The sequence below is a fragment of the Peromyscus californicus genome, unplaced genomic scaffold, assembly GCF_007827085.1.
Source record: "Peromyscus californicus insignis strain IS unplaced genomic scaffold, ASM782708v3 Scaffold_8__1_contigs__length_139910024, whole genome shotgun sequence".
Classification (NCBI taxonomy): domain Eukaryota; kingdom Metazoa; phylum Chordata; class Mammalia; order Rodentia; family Cricetidae; genus Peromyscus; species Peromyscus californicus.
Window position 1 is genome coordinate 84,678,288 of NW_026294606.1, and position 19,219 is coordinate 84,697,506.

The following is a 19,219-nucleotide window of genomic DNA, read 5'->3' on the forward strand; positions in this document are numbered from 1 at the left end:
ATAAAGGTGGGGCTCTACATCTTCCATACGTTAGCCACTGACTTTTACTACCCTGTATGCATCCTTGGAGGCTGAATCTTGTGGCTTGTTAAGGGAATTAAACTGGCTTTCCTGAGTTAAAAGGTAAGCAGATACAAGCAGCAGGAAGGTTAGCTGGCATGTCTTTATCCTTTTCTTTTTTCTTAGACTGTTTAGGAATTACTTCAGCAGAACTCAGAAGTGTGGAAGAATTGGAGAGTAAAGATCCCTAGAGCCTGTTTCCTTAGACACCCCTGAGCACAGAAGAATTCCCAGGGTAATGAGGTCTTTGAAGGGCAGGGAGGGAGGTTTAGGGGAGAGTGAATGGGAGATGATGAACCTATGGTAGCTCACACTAGGCTTCAGGGGCATAAGTGACTGCTTGCATTCATATATGTGTACTACATGGGTGCAATGCCCAGAGAGGCCAGAAGAGGGCTTCTGATCCTCGGGAATTTGAGTTACAGATGTTTGTAAGCGGCCATTGGAAGCTGGGCACCGAAGCCAAGTCCTTTGCTGAAGCAGTGAGTGCTCTTAAAGGCTGAGGAATATGGCTCACACTGGCTTTAGACAAGCTCAACCGCATACTTCCTGGTTGGTATTTTTCTTTGAAACTTCAGCAATCTTCAAACCTTTGCTAGAAAGAGCATTTTATTTTTCTTTCTTTTAAGATACCCTGAGCCCACGGCCATGCACTGCCCTCCTCACAGGTGTTGTATCCCACAGTCCCCGCCTGGAGTTTAATCTGCACATCCCCCCAAAGCAACAGAGCAGAGGCCATTTTTGTTTTTGTTTTTGTTTTTTTTTAAAGCTTCCCAGGAAGCACAGTAGCATAGGTCATTTATCAGGCTCCATGTTTGTTGAATGCATACACAACCTTGCAAACGCTAAGTATGAGACAACCATCGAGAAAGATCTCAAAATCTGGAGATCTCAGGAGTGGAGCCATATACAGGTCGCTGACATGTTTTACCAGGCCAATTCCTACGCATTACACCTGTACTATAAAATTATATATAAAGGATTGGACAATGTGTCCGCAGAGAAATACAACGTGGGTGGGAACCCACTCTGTTTAAACTTTACCAGGGTGTGAGTGCGTAGTAGGAAGCACTGCAACAGGGAAGGAGAAATAACATTACAACATTATCTTTTCCCGGGAGAAGCTCAAAGTCCCAATCAAACCAGATCGAGACTCTGGGGACACAAGGTGAAGCCGGCTCGGGAAATCCTACCACCTGCACCTGCTCACTTAGGCCACCTCGAGCCGGTGCATCTCAAAATAGGGCCCAACCCAGGTCTCCTGCAGCCAGCCGTAGGTAGGTGAAGCTTCCTGGGGGAAAGACAAGGCCTGAACACTGAGTGCAGGCGTTTCCGGCCGGCGAGGGCCAACTCGAGCATCGCAGGTATCCCGGCCCGCGCGCAAACTGCGGCTTGGACTTTTGCGTCAAGTGCGTCCCCCGGGCTTCGCCGCGCTGTGGCGACCGTCAGGAGGCCAGGCAAGGTGAGAACTTGCGGGGCTGACAGTCCACACCCGGAGAGGACGGGTCACTCCGAGGGTCACCTCCTCCTCCCCCCCCACCCTCCCAATCCCCCGCAGGCCGAGGCCTCGCGCTCTCTGCCACCAGCCGATTGCTCTCCAAGGACGCTCGCGCGCGCCCGACAGCAAGGGGCGAGTCTGGCCAGGAGGCGCGCCAATGGGCGTGGGCGGAGTGCTCGAGGCGGGGCCTGTCCTGTTGGCCAATGGGCGTGGGCGGAGTTCCAGGGGCGGGGACTCTCCGGACACCGGCCAATGAAAGGGGCTGGAGCGCACGGGGTGGGGCCTGTCGGAGCACTGGCCAATAGGCGGGGGCGGAGCGCGTGGGGGCGGTGCCGGGGCGGGCGGCGGCGGCGGGAGCCGGCTGCAGACTGAGCCGGGCGGCCGAGGACGCAGCGCGGCGCCTGGCGACAGCTCGAGCCGCGGGCGCAGCGGCCGCGCGGGGAGCGCGCTCATGGGTAGCGCGGGACGGCGGCGGGCGGCGAGGCCCCGGCTTCTGCGCGCCGGCCCTGGCGGGGTCCAGAGAACCGCTGCTCCGAGGTGCGTGTCGGGGGGTGCGGGATGCGTCCGCTGGTGCGGGGCGCGGGGACCGGACCTGCCCGGCTGCGCCCAACTTGCGGGCCGCTTCCCCGGGGCTCCCGCTCCTTTGTACGCGCGGGCTCGCGTCTTCGCGGGTGAGGACCACGGTCGGGGAGCTACCCAGCAGCGCCGGCACATTCATTTCAGCCTGGTCGCAGAACCCAGAGAATCAATTTCGGCTCATCCTCCCAAGAGCGAGAGCCGAGGACAACTTGGCGTCACCCTTCGGGGAGACGTTTGTCGTCATTGAGCGGGTTCGGGTACATTAATTCAGCCCCGGCCAACGCCAGCACCGGTGAACCGACAGCAAGTGCGCCTTCACGAATTGGGGCTCCGCGGTACCTGATTTTGGTCAAAACAGGTCTTAGGCGCTTTAGATTCTGCTTAGAGTTGACTTGGTCTGGACAGGGATGGCTTTAAGAAAGAAGAATAAACAGCGAGAGAATAAGGCAAAACGAAAAACACCCCCAAACCCAAGTCATTCACAGAAAACGGGGCATCTTGGTTATTCTCATTGGTTTTCCCAGTAACTTCAAAATAGTCCCAGAAATGTTCCTTTTGTCTGCGGTTTCACTTCTAAACTTTAACACTAGATGGCTTTCTTATGACAGGCACTGCCCGCTTGAGTTTCCTGCGTCTGCAGTCTAGGCTAGGATTTATCTATTTATTTAACGTCTTACAAATTGGAATGAAAGGGAAGAAAGTATCCCAAACTGCTGCTTTGTTTGAAATATACCACTCCCCGTAAGGCTTAAACCAGTTATTTTTGCAAATACGGAAAAGTGGGCTTTGATGTCTACCACCTAAAGGTGAATGTGAGCAAGCTGCTCCTTACGCTACGCTCTGCGTCGTGTTTTGGCTTATTTGGAGAATGTAGAGTCCTAGGGTGCGTTTGATGATTACACTTGCATAGATTTATACGTGTGCTGTTTACCGCTGCCTGTGTTTAGTTTGGAGGAACAGGCGGAATTGGGCTCTGTGGTGAGAAAGAACAGTCTCTCTTGAGTTTGGGGCTCATGCAGAGCCGTTTATGCCTAAGGGTTGACCAGCAGCATTTGAGGAAGATCTGTAGTCCAGTGCGTCTGCCTGAGTCATACTGAGGATTGTGTCAGGGACGTCTGCATTTCCTTCTCCCGGATGAGATCTGGTTCTTCTTTTCTGAGCACAGCCTTTTAATGACTAGTGCACTTGCCGCTAGTTAACTCATCCAGCAGATTTTTGCATTCTGGCTTAAGTGCTTTTTTTTTTAAAGATTATTATTATTTGGGAATTAAACCTACAGGCTTGGGTATGCTAGACAAGTACTCTACCATTGAGCTACATTCCCAGCCCCCACTTATTATTATCTCAGAATAGTCACCCATTTATTTATTTATTATTATTATTATTATTTTGGAAGAGTCTCACTAAGCTGCCTAGGCTGACCTCACACGATAGCTCGAACAGGCTTTGAACTTGTGGTCCTCCCGCCTCATGAGTGGCTTGAATGACAGGTGTGCCCCGCCCCGCCCCACTTCTTGTTCAGTACTTTTACTCTACAAGCAACCTGACAGCTAGCCCCAAGTCTTGCCCAGATAGGCAGGCTTATTAGCTGAAGAAATTTGAATTTGGCTTCATAGTTGTCATTTCTTGTGTGTCTTACTTGGCTTAGAATATGACATGTTAAATTTGTATGTTCTAAATTAGAATGTATTCTTAAATAGCGGAAGTGGGGGAACCCCCGGCTGAGTAGACATCTGGGAAGCGGGGAACAGAATGAAACAGGAACGGCTTTTCTCACTACCCACGTGCTACCTATAGATGGGGTGAGGTGAACTTGCATAAGAACCCCAGGAGATGTTTGCTCCAGAGGATGAAGAGAGCAGCAGAGGATCGGTTAAGGTGTGGAGGTGGAGCTTCCGCTTGGGAGTACAGGCCTGGGAACTGCACTGTCTGGCTTGAGTGTGTGTTTTTCAGAACATGATTTTGATTTTGATATTGTAAAATGTTAGGCATTCGTAAAGAGCTTCCCCCACCCTCTGTATCTTTTAGCCTCATGAGTGGGATTATCATCTTGGTCAAAGCTACAGAATATATATTTGGAAGGGGCATCCAGCACCCCCCCCACTCCCACCCCCGCCCCACTGGTACGATTTTGGAAGCGCTCCTTGATACCTTGCTGTAACCTGGCGAATCTTCCTCACCTGAGACAAAAGGGACAGTTGATGAGATACTTAAAAATCTATTTCTGAAACTGAGGAAGCATTAGTACAAATGGCAATGATCTAGTAATTGAAACTGGCTTGAAAATGCATGGGCCTCAGCACTAGCCTCGGAATTGTGCTTCCGTTTGCATGGATCTGCCCCTCACCACTTGCCCAGCAGGTAGTTGTTAAACCCAGCTTTGGGAAGCCTTGAATTGTCTCTGAACTTCTGATCTCCGTGTGGTGGTAGTTTCAGATTACAAGTCTTTACAAAGACGCAATGCGTTCTAGGAAAGCTTGGACTATGCTTGTTAACTTGAATGAAATAGGAAGTCAAGCCCTAAAGAATACAGAAAAGCCGTGGTCTAGATTTTCTTCTTGTACCTGTGTAGGCCTTTCCTTTTTGGGTGAGTAGGAAGAAGGGTGGGAACCTCGAGGAGTGTTCTCTGTAGTTCATAGGAGAGTTTGGATAAAGTACAGCACAGTTCCTTTTGACGCCAAAACTATAGGTTTCTTTCCCCCTCTCTCTTTACTTGTTAGTGTGTCTGTGTATGCATGACATAGTGTCCGGTTGGAGGTCAGAGGACAACTTCTAGAAGACCATTCTCTTCCATCACATGGCTTCCTGGGCTTGAACTCAGGCCTGGCGGCAAGTGCCATCTTGCCAGCCCCTTTTGTTTCTTTATTGTTTAAAATATATGTATTAGAGCAATAAAAATGTCTGTCTGGCCGGGATGGTTTATATTTCCCATGATTATGAGTCTTGCTAGATTCCGTGTATTGTTTGTGTACAGTGAACCTCCTTATATGGATTTATAGTTACTAGGTTTACCTTTGAAATCAGTGACTCAGAAATTGCTTTTCTCTGCCAATTGCAGTTGGCTTTGACCCTTTTTAAGGAGAGGTAGCCATGCAATTGGAATTCAAATGCCTCAGAACTTCGAGGGTAAATTCGATTGATCGCCTCTGATCCTGACTCCTAGACTTTCCCCCAGAGTGGCCAGTGCTCTAGGGGTTCAGAGCTGATGCTGCAGGGCTTTTTCTTCCTGCTAGAGTTCTTCTGTGGTGAACTGCTCCTTGAGACCTGTTTCCTGTGTAGCATTGTGTAGAAAACTGAGTAATGGAAAGGAAGACAGGCTGTGAGCTGAGGATAACTGTCATGGCAGCCAGCACCTCTGTGCTGGAAAGGACTTAAGGTTTATGCCCCCATGCTTTAGCATTGTTTCCATCCCTCCATAAGATTTAGAAAATAAAGCCAAGCCACATGGGGTACACTCTGATGATCACAGCACCACGAGGCAGAGAGGCAGGAAGATCAGGAGTTCAAAGCCATCCTCAGCTACATAAGGAATTCAAAGGCAGCCTGAGCTACATGGGACCCTCTCTCACAAAATAAGCACAAAAGGGGCTGGAGAGATGTCTCAGCAGTTAAGACTGTTCTTCTAGAGGACCAGAGTTCAATTCCCAGCACTCACATAGCAGCTCACAACCGTCTGTAACTCCAAGATCTGATGCCCTCACACAGACATATATGCAGGCAAAACACCAATGCATATAAAGTAAAAATAAATAGTTTTTAAAAAGTCAACACAAAAACAAATTTTAAGGATGTTAGGTTGATATGCATTTGATATTGCCACCCTAAGCATATTATTTAAATATGTATAAGTATATTAATTAAATTAAATGTAGCCATTATTAACTATTATCAGTGCATTTAATCAAGATAACATAGGACTGGGTGTGGTAGCTCTTACCTGTGATCTCAGCACTAGAGAGGCTGAGGCGGGAGGATTGCTGGGAGTTTGAGGGCAGTCTAGACTATAGGATTGGTACCTTGTCTCAAAACAGCGTAAGAGAAGAAAGTAATACCAAAAAAGATGTATATTGGGGCAGGATCCCTCCTGTGTGTGTGTGTGTGTGTGTGTGTGTGTGTGTGTGTGTGAAAGAGAGAGAGAGAGAGAGAGAGAGACTAACTGAAGAGAACACACACACACACACACACACACACACACACACACACACACCCCTCTTCCTTTCTCATAGGATAGTGAGAATGTCACTGAGAGGAGGGTTTAGAGAGCACAGCCCTCTTTACCCATGTTTCTCTGGTGCTCAGATCCTTCCATACCATCTCTGACTGCACTGGGAACTGAACCTGGGGCCTTCGCACAAACCAGGCCCGCCTCCTACTGAACTACGTCCCCAGCCAGCCTCCACATGACTTCCAAAGGAGATCTTCCTGAAGTCACCCAGCAGACTGTGGAAGGGGGGTGGAACCCACTTTTTGATGGGTTCAAATCAACTTAAATTCAATTGAAAACTGGACAGTTTTTTGTTTTTATTTACAGTACTTGAGGTTGAACTCTGGTCTGACACATGCTAGACATGTGTTCTACCATCGAGTCACAAACCTGCCCTTCTTCTTCTTCTTTTTTTATTTTGAGAAAGGACTAAGTTGCCCAGGCTGTCCTTGAAATCATTCTGTAGCCTAGGTTGGTCTTGAACTAACTTGGGATCCTTCTGGCTCAGCCTTCTGAGTAGCCGGGAAGACAGAACTGTATCACCAGGCCTGACATTAGGAAGTTTCTTGAGCTATGGAATAGCCGTATGCTATATGTTCTTTGGAATTTTACCCTGTCCAGGGCCTTCAGAACAAATCCTTTAGAGCAGTGTTCTCAACCTTCCAAAGTCTGTGACCCTTTAATATGCTGTAGTGACCTCCCAACCACAAAATTATTTTGTTGCTATTTCATAACTGTAATTTTGCTACTGTTATGAATTGTATTGTAAATATGTGATGTGCCACCCCAGGGGTCGAGACCTACAGTTTGAGAACCGCTGCTCTAGAGAGCCATTTCATCTCTCCTACAAACTTGTCAAAGTGAGGCCCAGTAACCAGAGCTCCTTCTGCCTAATACCGAGCATGCAGAGTAGGACCAGGGTGCTCTGAGGCTGCCTGTCCTGCTTACCTTCTTTGTCTGTGTTCCTGGCTGGCCCTGCTGCTGTTGTGGTGTGTCCTGGAGCCCCGGAGCCCCTCACACACGTGCTTCTGTTGTTCTGTGACATTCACTGTGCTGTGTTCTACTTCCTTGTAATTAGTTCTTCTCATTGTCCATTCGGAGGCTGGTTCTGTTAACTTCCTCTCAAAGAAGTGCTGCCTGGGTCCAGCAGGGTGAAGACACTTGCCACCAAGTCTGACGCCTGAGTTTGAACCCCTGAGTGGCAGGAGGAGAGAGCCAGCTTTTGAAAATTGTTCTCTCACCTTCACACATGCAGCATAGCATGCGCTCTCCCCTCCACTAAATCAGCATGTTAAGGAAATGCGCCATCGGTTCTTTAGAACATCCTCTGTACCTCCTGCATCACTGGTGGGATTCTTCAGTTGCCTGGGCATCCGGTGTGCGATCCTTAGCCATAGGGGCTCCCTTTTTTTCTTCCAGCCAAGTACTAGTACAGGGGGGAGTGCTTGATTTCTATAGCTGGCTGTGTCTCTCCCCCTTCCCACAGGTTGTTGTGAAAGATGGTGCCTAACTTGCTCTGCGGGTTCCGCTGACCAAGTTGTTCTAAGTCAGAAGTGAGTCTGTGTTTCAGTGTGCCCCTGGTTAGACCTGCTTTGCATATAGTTAGTGATTAGGAAATGTATGCCTAGTGACTGGCTGACTGGCTCTGAGATGTTAGGGACCCTGTGCCTCTCGAAGGACTCAAACAGAAAGTGCAGGAAAACCACCGAGTAGTGCTGGACATCTTGTTCTCAGTTTTGCATGGTCTTGTTTCCGTCGCTTTTAGACAGAGAGCTAGAGCCACAGCGTTCTCCCGATGTTTTCATTATTTAGTGCATGTGTTACTTACACTTACTGTTGCTCTCACAGGAGCAGCTTGAGGAGCGGAGGGTTTATTTGGACTCACAGTGAAGGTATAATCCATCATGGTGAGCAGGCAGGCAGGAGTGAGAGGCCCTGGTCACTGCAGAGAGACAGAGCGGTGCGAAGCTCACTTCTTCTTCTTACTCAGTATGGAGCCCCAGCCATGGATGGTGCTGCTCGCATTTGGGGTGAATCTGAAGACCCACTTAGGTGACCCCAAATCTAGACACTCACAGACATGCTCAGAGGCTTGTCTCTCGGGTGACAAGGTTCTAAACCCCACTACAATATTGATCATTACAGCCACATCTCTTCCTTGTGCAGGTTTCCTTCAGCCATAGGGGCATCTTGAGCTCTGCATACGTGTTTCCCACCTTTCGAGTTTGCCACCTCATCTGAGGAATGTCCTTTTTTATTTGTGGTGTTCAAGAAATCAGAAGTCCAAAGTAGGTCAATTAGTTCGCTTTCTATTGCTGAGACCAAATACCTGACATGAAGTGGGAAGAATTCATTGTGTTCATGGTTCCAGAGTTGTCTGCTTTCATGGCAGGGAAGGCATGGCCCAGCAGCTCATACCATGGTGGACAGGAAGCAAAGATCGGAGGAGGACCCAATGTTGAGCAGATTCTGTCCTATTTCCCTATTCCATCCCGACTCGAGCCCATGGGATGTTGACACCCACATTCATGGGAGGTCTTCCTTACCCAGTTAATGCACTGGAAATGCCTTCACAGACACACCTAGAAGTGTACCTCATCAGTTAGTTAGCTTCTAAGTGCAGTCAGGTTGACATTGTGTATTCAGTTGTGGAGACAGGGTCTCCTGGACCAGCCTTGATTTCACATTCTTCCTGCCCCAGTGCTAGGATCGCAGGTATACACCATCACAGCCACTACTCTTAAGTTAAAAGAGCATAGAACCAGTGTTGGACATTGTTACTGTGGAAAGTGAGGCCTCCTGGGCATGTAAAACATTATGCATGCCCAGTGATCTGTTGTGTAGGTTTCCACAGACTTCTGAGAGGTGTGGAGGGCCTGGTGCTCATGTTGTTAGCACAATGCCTGCCTTCTCTGTGCTCTGGGGCGTGTTATGAATTTGGTTCCTGTGGAACTGTGCGATTCATGTGGTTCCGGAGTAGCTCTGGGCTGTATTCCTCTTTGTGTTGAAATGTCTAATAAGGGATTTTAGGAATTACAGTTCTGGTCATTCATCCGGGGGAAATGCTACTGTTACAAGTGTTTAATGCCTTAATCCAATGAACAATGGATGTTTTGTAGAGCAGGCTCTTTCCACTGTACAGTCAGCTCTCTGAATGTCCACGTGTGTGCATACGCATACGTATATATATGTGCCCATGTGTGTACATATATGCTGCTGGGCATGGTAGGTCTTGCCTTTAATCCCAGCAAAGAGGGGGGCAGAAGCTGGTGGATTTCTATGAGTTTCAAGCCAGCCAGGGCTACATAGTGAAATCCTGTCTCAGAAATTAAAATAAAACACATGCGTACTTACGTGTATTATGTCTTAGATCTGCATATATACACATGTGCTTTATCATGCGAAGGTGTCTTGAACATCATAAAATATAAGCAAAAGTATGAATTTTAAGAAAGATGTTTTTAGAAGTGAGTAGCATTGGAAGTATTTTCTCTCACACCCCAGGGGCTCATTTGCCACCCTTTGAAATGTGTGGCTCCATTTGGAACCAGCTGCTGCCCATCCTCTCTGGTAGAATGCTCTATTGTATGGAAGCAAGTTTCCAAGGATCCAGGGCAAACCCACTCTTTGGGCTCTGTGCTTATTGTATCTGTGTCTTTCCTGGGGGCCTTTCTCCTGTGTCCCTAGAACTACTTGTGGGTGACTTGGTTGGGTGTGGTGATGGGGTTACTGGCCTCTTTGAGATGTTACTGGTTTAGCTTGGTTGTGGAGAAAGCACACCATTACAGCCACCTCCTGCATAGAATTGGGAGGGGATATCACTTGTCACTTGCCTATCCAGAAGTGCATGAGAAAGTCAGAATCTACATACTGAGTACAGCCTCACAGTGGCATTCTGTCTTTGTGTGATGGGATGGGCCTGTGCTTCCCTGTTCTTATGTGAAATGTCTCCCATAGGCTCATGTTTGAATACTTGGTCCCCAGATGCTTTTGCCCTTTTGAAAAGTTGCAGAACCTTTAGGAAACAGGGCCTGTGGTGGTTTGAATGAAAATGGCCTCCATAGATTCATAGGGAGTGGCACCATTAAGGAGGTGTTGGAGGAAGTATGTCACTGGAGGCGGGCTTTGAGGTTTCAGAAGCTCAAGCCAGGCCCAGTGGCTCTCTCTTTTCCTGCTGCCTGCCAATCCATATGTAGAGCTCTCAGCTCCTTCTCCAGCACCATGTCTGCATATGCACCACCATGCTTCCTGCCATGATAATGAACTAAACCTCTGAACCTGTAGCCATCCCCAGTTAAATGTGTTCCTTTATAAAAGTTGCCATGGTTATGGTGTCTCTTTACAGCAATAGAAACCCTAACTAAGACAGGGCCTGGCTGGAAGGAGTAGGTAACTGCGAACAAGTCTTATGGCTTATGAACATGGTAATAAGCTATTCTGGAACCACATGAATCCCACAGTTCCACAGGACCCAAACTCAAAACATGCCCTAGAGCACTGAGAAGGTAGGCACTGTGCTGACAACATGGGCACCAGGCCCTCCACACCTCTCAGAAGTCTGTGGAAACCTGCACAATAGATCACTGGATAATGCATATGATATAGTAATCATATGCATAATTATGCATATGATGCCCAAGAGCCCTAATTTTCCATGGCAACAATGTCAGTTCATGGCCATGGTCCCAGCCTGAGTTCTTGTTTCCTGATCCCACAGAGATGTGAGCAAGCTGCTGCATGCTCTTACTGCCACGATGAACTACATCCTGAAAGTGTGAGCCTGAATAAGCCCTTCCCTCCCTAAGTGGCTTCTTATCCAGTATTTGGTCATAGGAACAAGTACAGGAAGTGGTACACCAGCCCTTAGGCTGCAGGAAGGCTGGGAATACAGAAAGATGGTTTCCAGCTAAGTACTGTGCTCCCACACTGCCCTCCTTAGCAGGGTGCATATCCAACCTGCACCCTGAGCATTATTTTTGTACACCTGCATTTTGTCTCTACTCCCTAGAGCATCTCTGTCCTGTGGGCAGGGACCTCCCTGCTGTGTTCCCCTGAGTTTCAACTGTTTTTGCCACACCAATGGCTCCTGGCCATTGTAGTTAAATGACTGCTGTTGTGGGTTTGGAAGTGAAGGAGCTTTCTGAGTCTTGATTTTTGTTGAAATATGTTGTGGATTCCACTGTGACTCATCCCAAGTGGCCTTTCGCACTTCCTCCTGCATCTTTCCCAGGTTCATAGGAAGTAGCTGGCGTTGAACTCTGGAGATGTTGCGGCGTAGGAGGCAGGAGTTCCTGCAGAGGGTTTAGCAGGGCTCCATGGGTCCAGTGAGATTACTGAACTGTGCCCAGAGTACTGAAGTTTTGAGGAGATGGTACACTTCCCATGAGCTGGTGGTCTCCCCTTCCTGGTGTCTATTTGGTCCCCTAGGTGGGCCCAGCCCTGTTGGAGGCCGAGGGGGAAAGCTGAGTTCTCTTGGAAGCCTTGTGGGCTACTTGATAGATTACTGGGGGTGGGGGGAGGGTGGGGCAATGCATTCTGAGGTGCTAGTACTCTTTTGTCCTTCTTAATCCTGAAAGTTTCTACCAGAAAAGGGGATGTTTGAAAATTTGGTCTGCAGATTATAGGACACACACCCCCTTTCTTGCTTATGTGTTTTTGATTCATGCTAGCAAAGTTCATTGGAATGTTATTAATGACTTAAATATGACAGGCACTATGTAACTACAGTTTTTGCTTTTATTTGAGACAAGGTCACAGCCCAGGCTGGTCTTGAACGCACTCTGCAGGCTTCAACTTCTGGTCCTCCTGCCTCCATCTCCTGCACGTTAGGATTGCAGACATGCTCCACCACACCTGGTTTGTCCAGTGCTGGCGGTGGAACCCAAGGCTTGCTGTGTTTGAGGCAAGCACTCCACCGCTGAGCTAACTCCCCAGCCTTGCAACTCCAGTTCTAACCCCAGCTAGCAGGAGTCTTAAAGTTCATATCCTAGCAGAGTAGTGGTCGCTGTTTTGCATGGAATCTGAAAATCGTGGTCCTGTCTCCATGCTATAAGCATAGCTGACTGAGGGATCAGCCTCAGTCAAATAAAGAGTGGGGGCATCCAATTGGTTACCATATTTCATTTGAGGGCCATTCTAAGACATTCTCTATGAATCATGGGTCTGCTTTCTATTTTAAAAGTTCTGATCGGAATGAAGGGGTAGGAATGAAGGGGGCTGTTGTGCTTGACATATAAAGAGAATGAAGAGCTGGGAGAGACATTTCAGAACCAAGGCAGGTTTCAAACAGTTGTGTGTGAACTTTTTGTGTCTTTCCCTCCTTGCTCCTATCTTTATGTGGGACCTTTGTAAATATATAACTTAAAAAAAACCCTCTGTATGTTTATGTATACAAACATGCGCATCTTTGCATGCATCTGTGTGCACATGCCTTTGGAGGCCAGAGGACAGCCTCTAGTATTGTTCCACAGGCACTATCCACCTTGAGTTTTTTTTTTTTTTTTTTTTTTTTTTTTTGTGACTCGGGACTTTCTGATTCAGCCAGGCTGGCTGGCCAGGGTGCCCCCAGGGACTCACTTATTTCCGGTTGCCCAGCTCTTGGTCATAAGCATACACCACCATGGAAGGCTTATTTTATGTGTGTTCCAGGGTTCCAACGCAGGTCCTCATGCTTGTATGGCAAGCTCTTTATCAACTGAGCCATATCTTCCCCTCCTACGTGGAAATTTGGTGAGGCCAGTGGGATTTGTTTCTTGTTCCAGACACAGTGGCTTAGTGAGAAGTGTGCTTTTTCTGGATCCTATGAGTTTTTAATGTTTCAAACCTGGCTCTCTTGGGTGCTCTGTCCAGCTGTGGTGCTCTGTCCTGTCCTGGGCACTGTAGCTGCCTTGGGGAAGGCAGATCTCAGTACCTCATGGGAAGAGGGGTGAGTGGAAGGGAGGAGGGAGGAAGGGAAGGGTAAAGAATGGTAGGGGCATGGGAGTGTGATGGAGGCAGCTAGCGTACTGTCCCAGAGAACGGGGTGCAGAGGGTAGAGGTGCGTGTCTCAGCTGGTGGATGGTGGTATCCCCGTGAGGTAGCAGCCCAGCTTGGGAGCTGGTGGTCCTTCAGAGGCCATTTCTTCAGCTCTGAAAATCGCTGCCAAGATTAAAAGAAGTGTAAGAGGGAAACAGTTTTTGTTTCTCATTTCTACTTTGCTACATTTGCATAATCTTTGTTGAAGCCAGCTGAATGTGAAGCCCTAAATAAATTCCAGGCATTTAAATATTTAAAAGGATTCATCCACAGTTCTCTACTCACCCAAAGAATAAACGCTTTCAACAAAGAAAATAACACCCTCGCAGATGCAGCCCGGATAGACTGTGTCCACCTTGTCACTGAATTAGAAAACGTTAACAGCAAAGCTTGCCTTTGACGGCTTCTGAAACTGGCCGTGTGCCAAAATATTGTTTCCCTGCTGGAGAAAGCGGTGGGTGTGTTTCAGGCTGGCAGCTGGCCAGCCAGGGGCTCTGACGCAATCACCCAGTCCCCATAACTGCTTTGCAACTAATTTAAGGGCAGTTAAATCTGGGCGATGTCTGGTGGCTGCTGTGCGTCTGGTTCAGTGGCGCTTTCTAAATCCATCCTTTTAGCTTGGCACCAAAGCTCCTGGTTCTTTCTAGAATAAGCCTGGGGCAGAGGGGATGTTGAGTCAGTGAGGGAGGAGTGAGGCTGGCAGGTGGGGAGAGGCTGGGCTCAGGTCTCATCTTGCGCCATGCTGCGTCATGGAAGCACAGCTTGGGGTCGCTGCACCTGTGACCCCCTGGCTTCGCACTTGTCCGGGCTGAGGAGGGGGCGGGGCACGCTGAGGCTCCACCTTCTTGCTGCAGCAGCAGCCCTAGGGCCACTTGTTTTCTTTGCAGTCTCTGGTCGCTGCCAGCCTTACCATGCTAAATACTGAATCTGCCTATTCTTTCTGGAAAATATAAAACTAGAAAAGTAACTTTAAAAAATATATAAGGTAGCTGCAGCTATTTGGAGCATCGTAGGGAAGGAGCATCGTAGGGAAGGGATAACTAGAGTTTCACGCTGTGTGTGTTTGAGTGTGTTCATGTGAAGGCCAGAGGTCAACATTTGGTGTTACCCTCAGTCTCTTCATTGTCAGCCCTGCTGGCTGGCTGGAGAGCCTCGGGTTCCTTCTGTGTCCACTTCTCCAGTGCTGGGGTTACAAACATGTGCCGCCATGCCCAGCTGTTTTCCCTTGGGAGCTGGGGATTGAACTCAGGTGTTCATGTTTACACAGTTAGCACTTTCCCAAGTGAGCCACCGCCACCCCCCCCCAGCTCTTACGGTCAGCTTCAATGATGATATAGGCTACAGGTTCGCTTAAAAGTCTGGCTTTTTATTATTGATAGAACAGTTGAATGATTGATTGCAAGGTTATCTGGGAACCTCTAGAGTCCCAGACCTCTGCAGGCAGAGTCCTTGACTCCAGCCTCATCCTACAACCCTCTGTCAGAGTCAGTTCATATAGTTTTAGATCTCTAAGAAACTCATGGATGCTTTTTCAATGGAACTTCCCTATCTGACTAGTTCAGAGTAGAGTGTGATGGTTTGAATCTAAGGATTTAGACTTGGTGGTTCATGTGTTGGAGGCTTGATCCCAAGCGATGGTGTGGAGAGGTGATTGGATCATGAGGACATTAACTTCATCATCATTAATTAGTTATTGCTAAATGAGCTGTTAGGATGATGGGGCCTGGTTGGAAGAAAGTTGATCTTCAGTTCAAGATTATATCTTGTCCCTGACCCTTTCCTGCTACCATGAAGTAAGCACCCCCACCCTCCATCACAAGCTCCCAGTTGCCATGATATTCTGCCTTGGCACAGGCCCAGAGCAATGGAGCCAGCCAGAGATGGCCCAGAACCCCAAAACCCTGAGCCAAAATAAACACCCGCTTCTTGAAACTGCATTTTCACAGGCTTTTGTCACTGAGAGAATGGTCTCAGCGCTGTCTTGTTCTGATGGCCTGGGTCAGGGGGATTAGGGAGCGGTTCCTGTGTTCTGGGTACTGATAGAGTTGTGGGGGACGGTAAGCTTGGAGCTGAGTTTTAGAAAATGGTTAGGATTTGAGGGTCCTCCAAGTATGGCACTAACCATTTAGCTCAGATGGGCCTTGAACTCATGACAGCCTTCTCGGTTCAGCCTCATGAATGGTAGAATTACAGACGTGCACCGCCATGCCAGCTCCAACTCTGTATTCCAATGCGAGCTGTAAGTGTGGAATCCGTGTCCTTCATCGCTGAGCACTTCCGCTTGCAGGTCGCACACAAGTTCAGAACTTATTCGTTATCTGAGGTGAAATTTCTAGAATGAAATGCAGAGCTGCGTTATCCTTTGTAACCCACACTTCAGTCAGGGTGTGAAGTGTACTGACTACCCAGAAACTTCTCTCGTGCCCCTTCCTGGACAGCTTGCCCCACCCCCACCCTAGTTTCTAGTTTTCTGCTGTGAGGCTTTGCGTGTTCGTGAGAAGATATAAATAGCAACTCAGTTACAAGGTTCGCACTCTTCAGCTGTGTGTGGATATATTACTATATTTACTTCAGATCTGCGTTTAAATATATCGCCCTCTTTGCTTGCTTTGCTCTCCCCATGGGCTCAGGGATCATCCTCAGTGGCCTAAGATTTCAAGAGCAGTTTCCTACCTGGTCTCTTTGTCACATTTCTAGTCCCCCTTCTCTGCCAAGGAGTGACTTCCTGTCCAGTCCAGTCATCTGCCTGCCTGGTGTCTTACCATGGTGTGCTCAGAGGCTCAGGTGTGTTTGGCCTCTGTGCTGCCATCTGGGCAGGGCCGGCAGGGGCTCCTGGCACTGGCCGACTGCTTTGTTTCTGAAAATGGGTCAGTAGAGCTCAGCTGCTCAGCTGTATGTGCTATTTGGAAAACTTTAGGGAAAAGAATACACGGGTGTGTCCTTGTGAAGCTGAGCACTCATTTTTAGTTCAAACACAACAACAGTTGCTCCAACTCCCTGGATTCGGTTTGATGATGTCATCTATGGAGGAAACAAACCACCTAAACCGGGAAGACCAGATTTTCAGATCTGCTGTGCTGAGGTGATACTGGCTAATGCAATAAAATCCCCATGGAATGAAAAGTGACTTTCTAGACCTAATGAGCTGCCCCCTTGTCACACCCTTAGTCACTGAAGCTTTGGGTGACCAATAGAACCAGCTGCTACCTAATGTTTGACATGTTTGTTGTCAGTGTGTGTGTAAAGGGCCAACTTGGCCATATATGGTAGGTATTCTCCCTGCTCAAGAAGACACATCTAAGTATAGTTCCTGACAGCCAAGAAGCCTTTCTTGCTATTTGACAGCCTGAGTTCTGTGTAGATGACACTCTGGACCCAGGCTCCTGCCATCTTCTTCCTCTATCATAAGGCTTTGTCCCCATTTCATCAGGTCATCTGTGGTCCACACTCAGGCTTGCTGAGGAGGAAAGGAGCATCTGGGAGGTGGGTCAGCTAAAGGTCCCTCTCACTTTGCCCTCATTCTTCTATGACCTTCCCTGACCTCAGGGGAAGCAGGAAACTGTTATTACTGACATCAGCTAAGGGCCCCTCTCACTTTACCCTCATCCTCCTGATGACCTTCCCTGACCTCAGGGGAAGCTGGGAACTGTTGTTACTGACATCACTAGCTTATGTCTACTTCTGCGGAGTTGACACCAGGCTTCATGACATCTTGTTTGATGCTGATGCTCATGAGTAAGGCTTCCCTGAAACCTGCCTCCATAGCAGATGACTCCCAAGAAGGTCATGTGACGTGGGGAAGACAGAGCAAGTGCAGCTGCTGATCTTGGGCCTCTGATTGCTTCACTTTCATCCCATACTGTAGAATGTGTGTGTCGTGGCTATGGTGTCCAAGTCAGCTGCCTTCTCACCAGGGCTTCAGTTGCTGCACCTGTGAATGGGGGAGCTTTTTTGTTCACTGTCAGCATTGCTGAGAGGAGTCTGTCACTCAGACACGCAGGACCATGCTGCCTTTGTCTGCTGTTTGCAGTGGGATCCTCTGGACCAGGCTCAGATCTGTAGGCTGAGCCCTCGGTGAAAGAAGGCAGATTAGTGTTGCTATTGGGATTCTTTCACTGTGGGAAGAGTAGACTTTCTAATAATATGCTTCCTAGTCAGTTTTCCAAACCTTTGGTATTGAAGGCATTGCTACGTTGTACAGTTTAGTTCCATGTGGAGGAAGGGAGGGAGGGAGGGAGGGTAAAATCCACGTGAGTGTGAATGAAGGCAGACTAACTTAGAAAGTCCTGGTACTAGGGATGTAGATTAGAGGATGTAATGAAAGATCTGAGTTCCTGTTTAAAATCCACACTTATAATAGAAGGCTTAAGGGGTACTCCGTGAATGGAACAATAGTGATCGCTTACTCAGGGGCCAGAGGGGCTCTCGGGAACAGGGACCTTTTGAATGACAGTAGGGCTTTGGAGTTGCATGCCATTCATAGGTATCCCGTGGGTGTTTGGGGCTCTGTTCCATCCACAGGAGAGGACCTCAGCAGGCCCATTGGCTGCTAGCCCCTTAAAATACCCTTTCCAGGTGCCAGTTCAGACTCAGTAGTGGCTGCTTTGGTGTGGTAATATTGTATTCCCCAATATATTGTGAACACTAATAAACTTATCTGGGGTCAGAGAACAGAACAGCCACTAGATAGACATAGAGGCCAGAAAATGGTGGCACACACACCTTTAATCCTAGCATTCCAAAGGCAGAGATCTGTCTGGATCTCTGTGAGTTTAAAGCCACACTGGAAACAGCCAGGCATGGTGACACATGCCTTTAATCCCAGGAAGTGATGGCAGGAAGCAGAAAGGTACATAAGGTGTGAGGACCAGGAACTAGGCCTGGTTAAGCTTTTAGGCTTTTGAGCAGCAGTTTAGCTGAAATCCATTTGGATGAGGACACAGAGGCTTCCAGTCTGGGGAAACGAGATCAGCTGAGGCATTGGCGAGGTGAGGTTAGCTGTGGCTTGTTCTGTCTCTCTGATCTTTCAGCATTCACCGCAATACCTGGCCCTGGGTTTGTTTTTATTTGATAAGACCATTTATAGATTTGTGCTACACTCTGGGGCTTGTGGGACACAGAATCTGCTGCTGATGGAGGGCTGAGGTCACAGTATACATGGGCTGGTAACAACATGATCAGCATTCCTGGGCCTGGGTTAGTTTTCCTGTGTATCCCAAGGATATGCCAAGCCATCCATGAAGACAATATACTTTTTTTTTTTTTAATTTGAGATAACCTCATGTGACTCATGAGCTCAGTGTGCTCTGATCTTCACTTCTGATCACTTGCCTCTGTCTCCCAAGTGCAAGGATTACAAGTGTGCACTACCACACCTGGTTTTATGCAGTGCTGGGGATCAGACACAGGGCCTGACACATTTCCCTGCAAGCCCTGCACAGGCCGAGCTACATCCCCAGTCTGGCAGTAGCAGTCTTGTTCTGTCTGTTAAGACTGTATGCAGCCTTGGGCTACAGTTATCCTTCTCTGAAGATAGAAACATTTCTGTTCTTGAGTAAAACTCGGTGGATTGTGCTGGGCAGTTTAGCTGATTAGGAGGGGGTGGGCCACTGGCTGAAATGACACTTGGGAACTTTTCATAGGAGAACTTTTCAATGGTCTTGGTAGGAGGGGCATCCTGGCCTTTTTGGTCTACAGGTTGAGTTTATCATCCAGCCCCCAGCTCCCCCACATTTTGGGATACGCGTTGACAGGCAGAGAGAGGAGTTGGCTGTGTTGACCACACTTGCCTCCCCGGGGCTGGGATCACGAAGTGCAGCACCAGGCCCAGCTCTTCTGCTGCCTTTCCTTGCCGCTGTCTGCTC

At 48.4% G+C, this 19,219-nt stretch overlaps 1 protein-coding gene across 5 annotated transcripts in view; it reads left to right on the forward strand.

The window, feature by feature from the left end:
- The first annotated feature begins 1,468 nt into the window (after window positions 1–1,468).
- Sipa1l2 (signal induced proliferation associated 1 like 2) overlaps window positions 1,469–19,219 on the forward strand; it is a 169,932-nt gene continuing 152,181 nt past the window's right edge. For 4 of the 5 annotated variants that reach the window (XM_052727790.1, XM_052727792.1, XM_052727793.1 and 1 more), the window contains exon 1: window positions 1,967–2,095. The gene's annotated coding sequence lies outside the window, so the exon portion shown is untranslated. Of the gene's footprint in view, window positions 1,523–1,966; window positions 2,096–19,219 lie in introns of those variants that run through there. The other variant, XM_052727791.1, reaches the window with a different exon arrangement.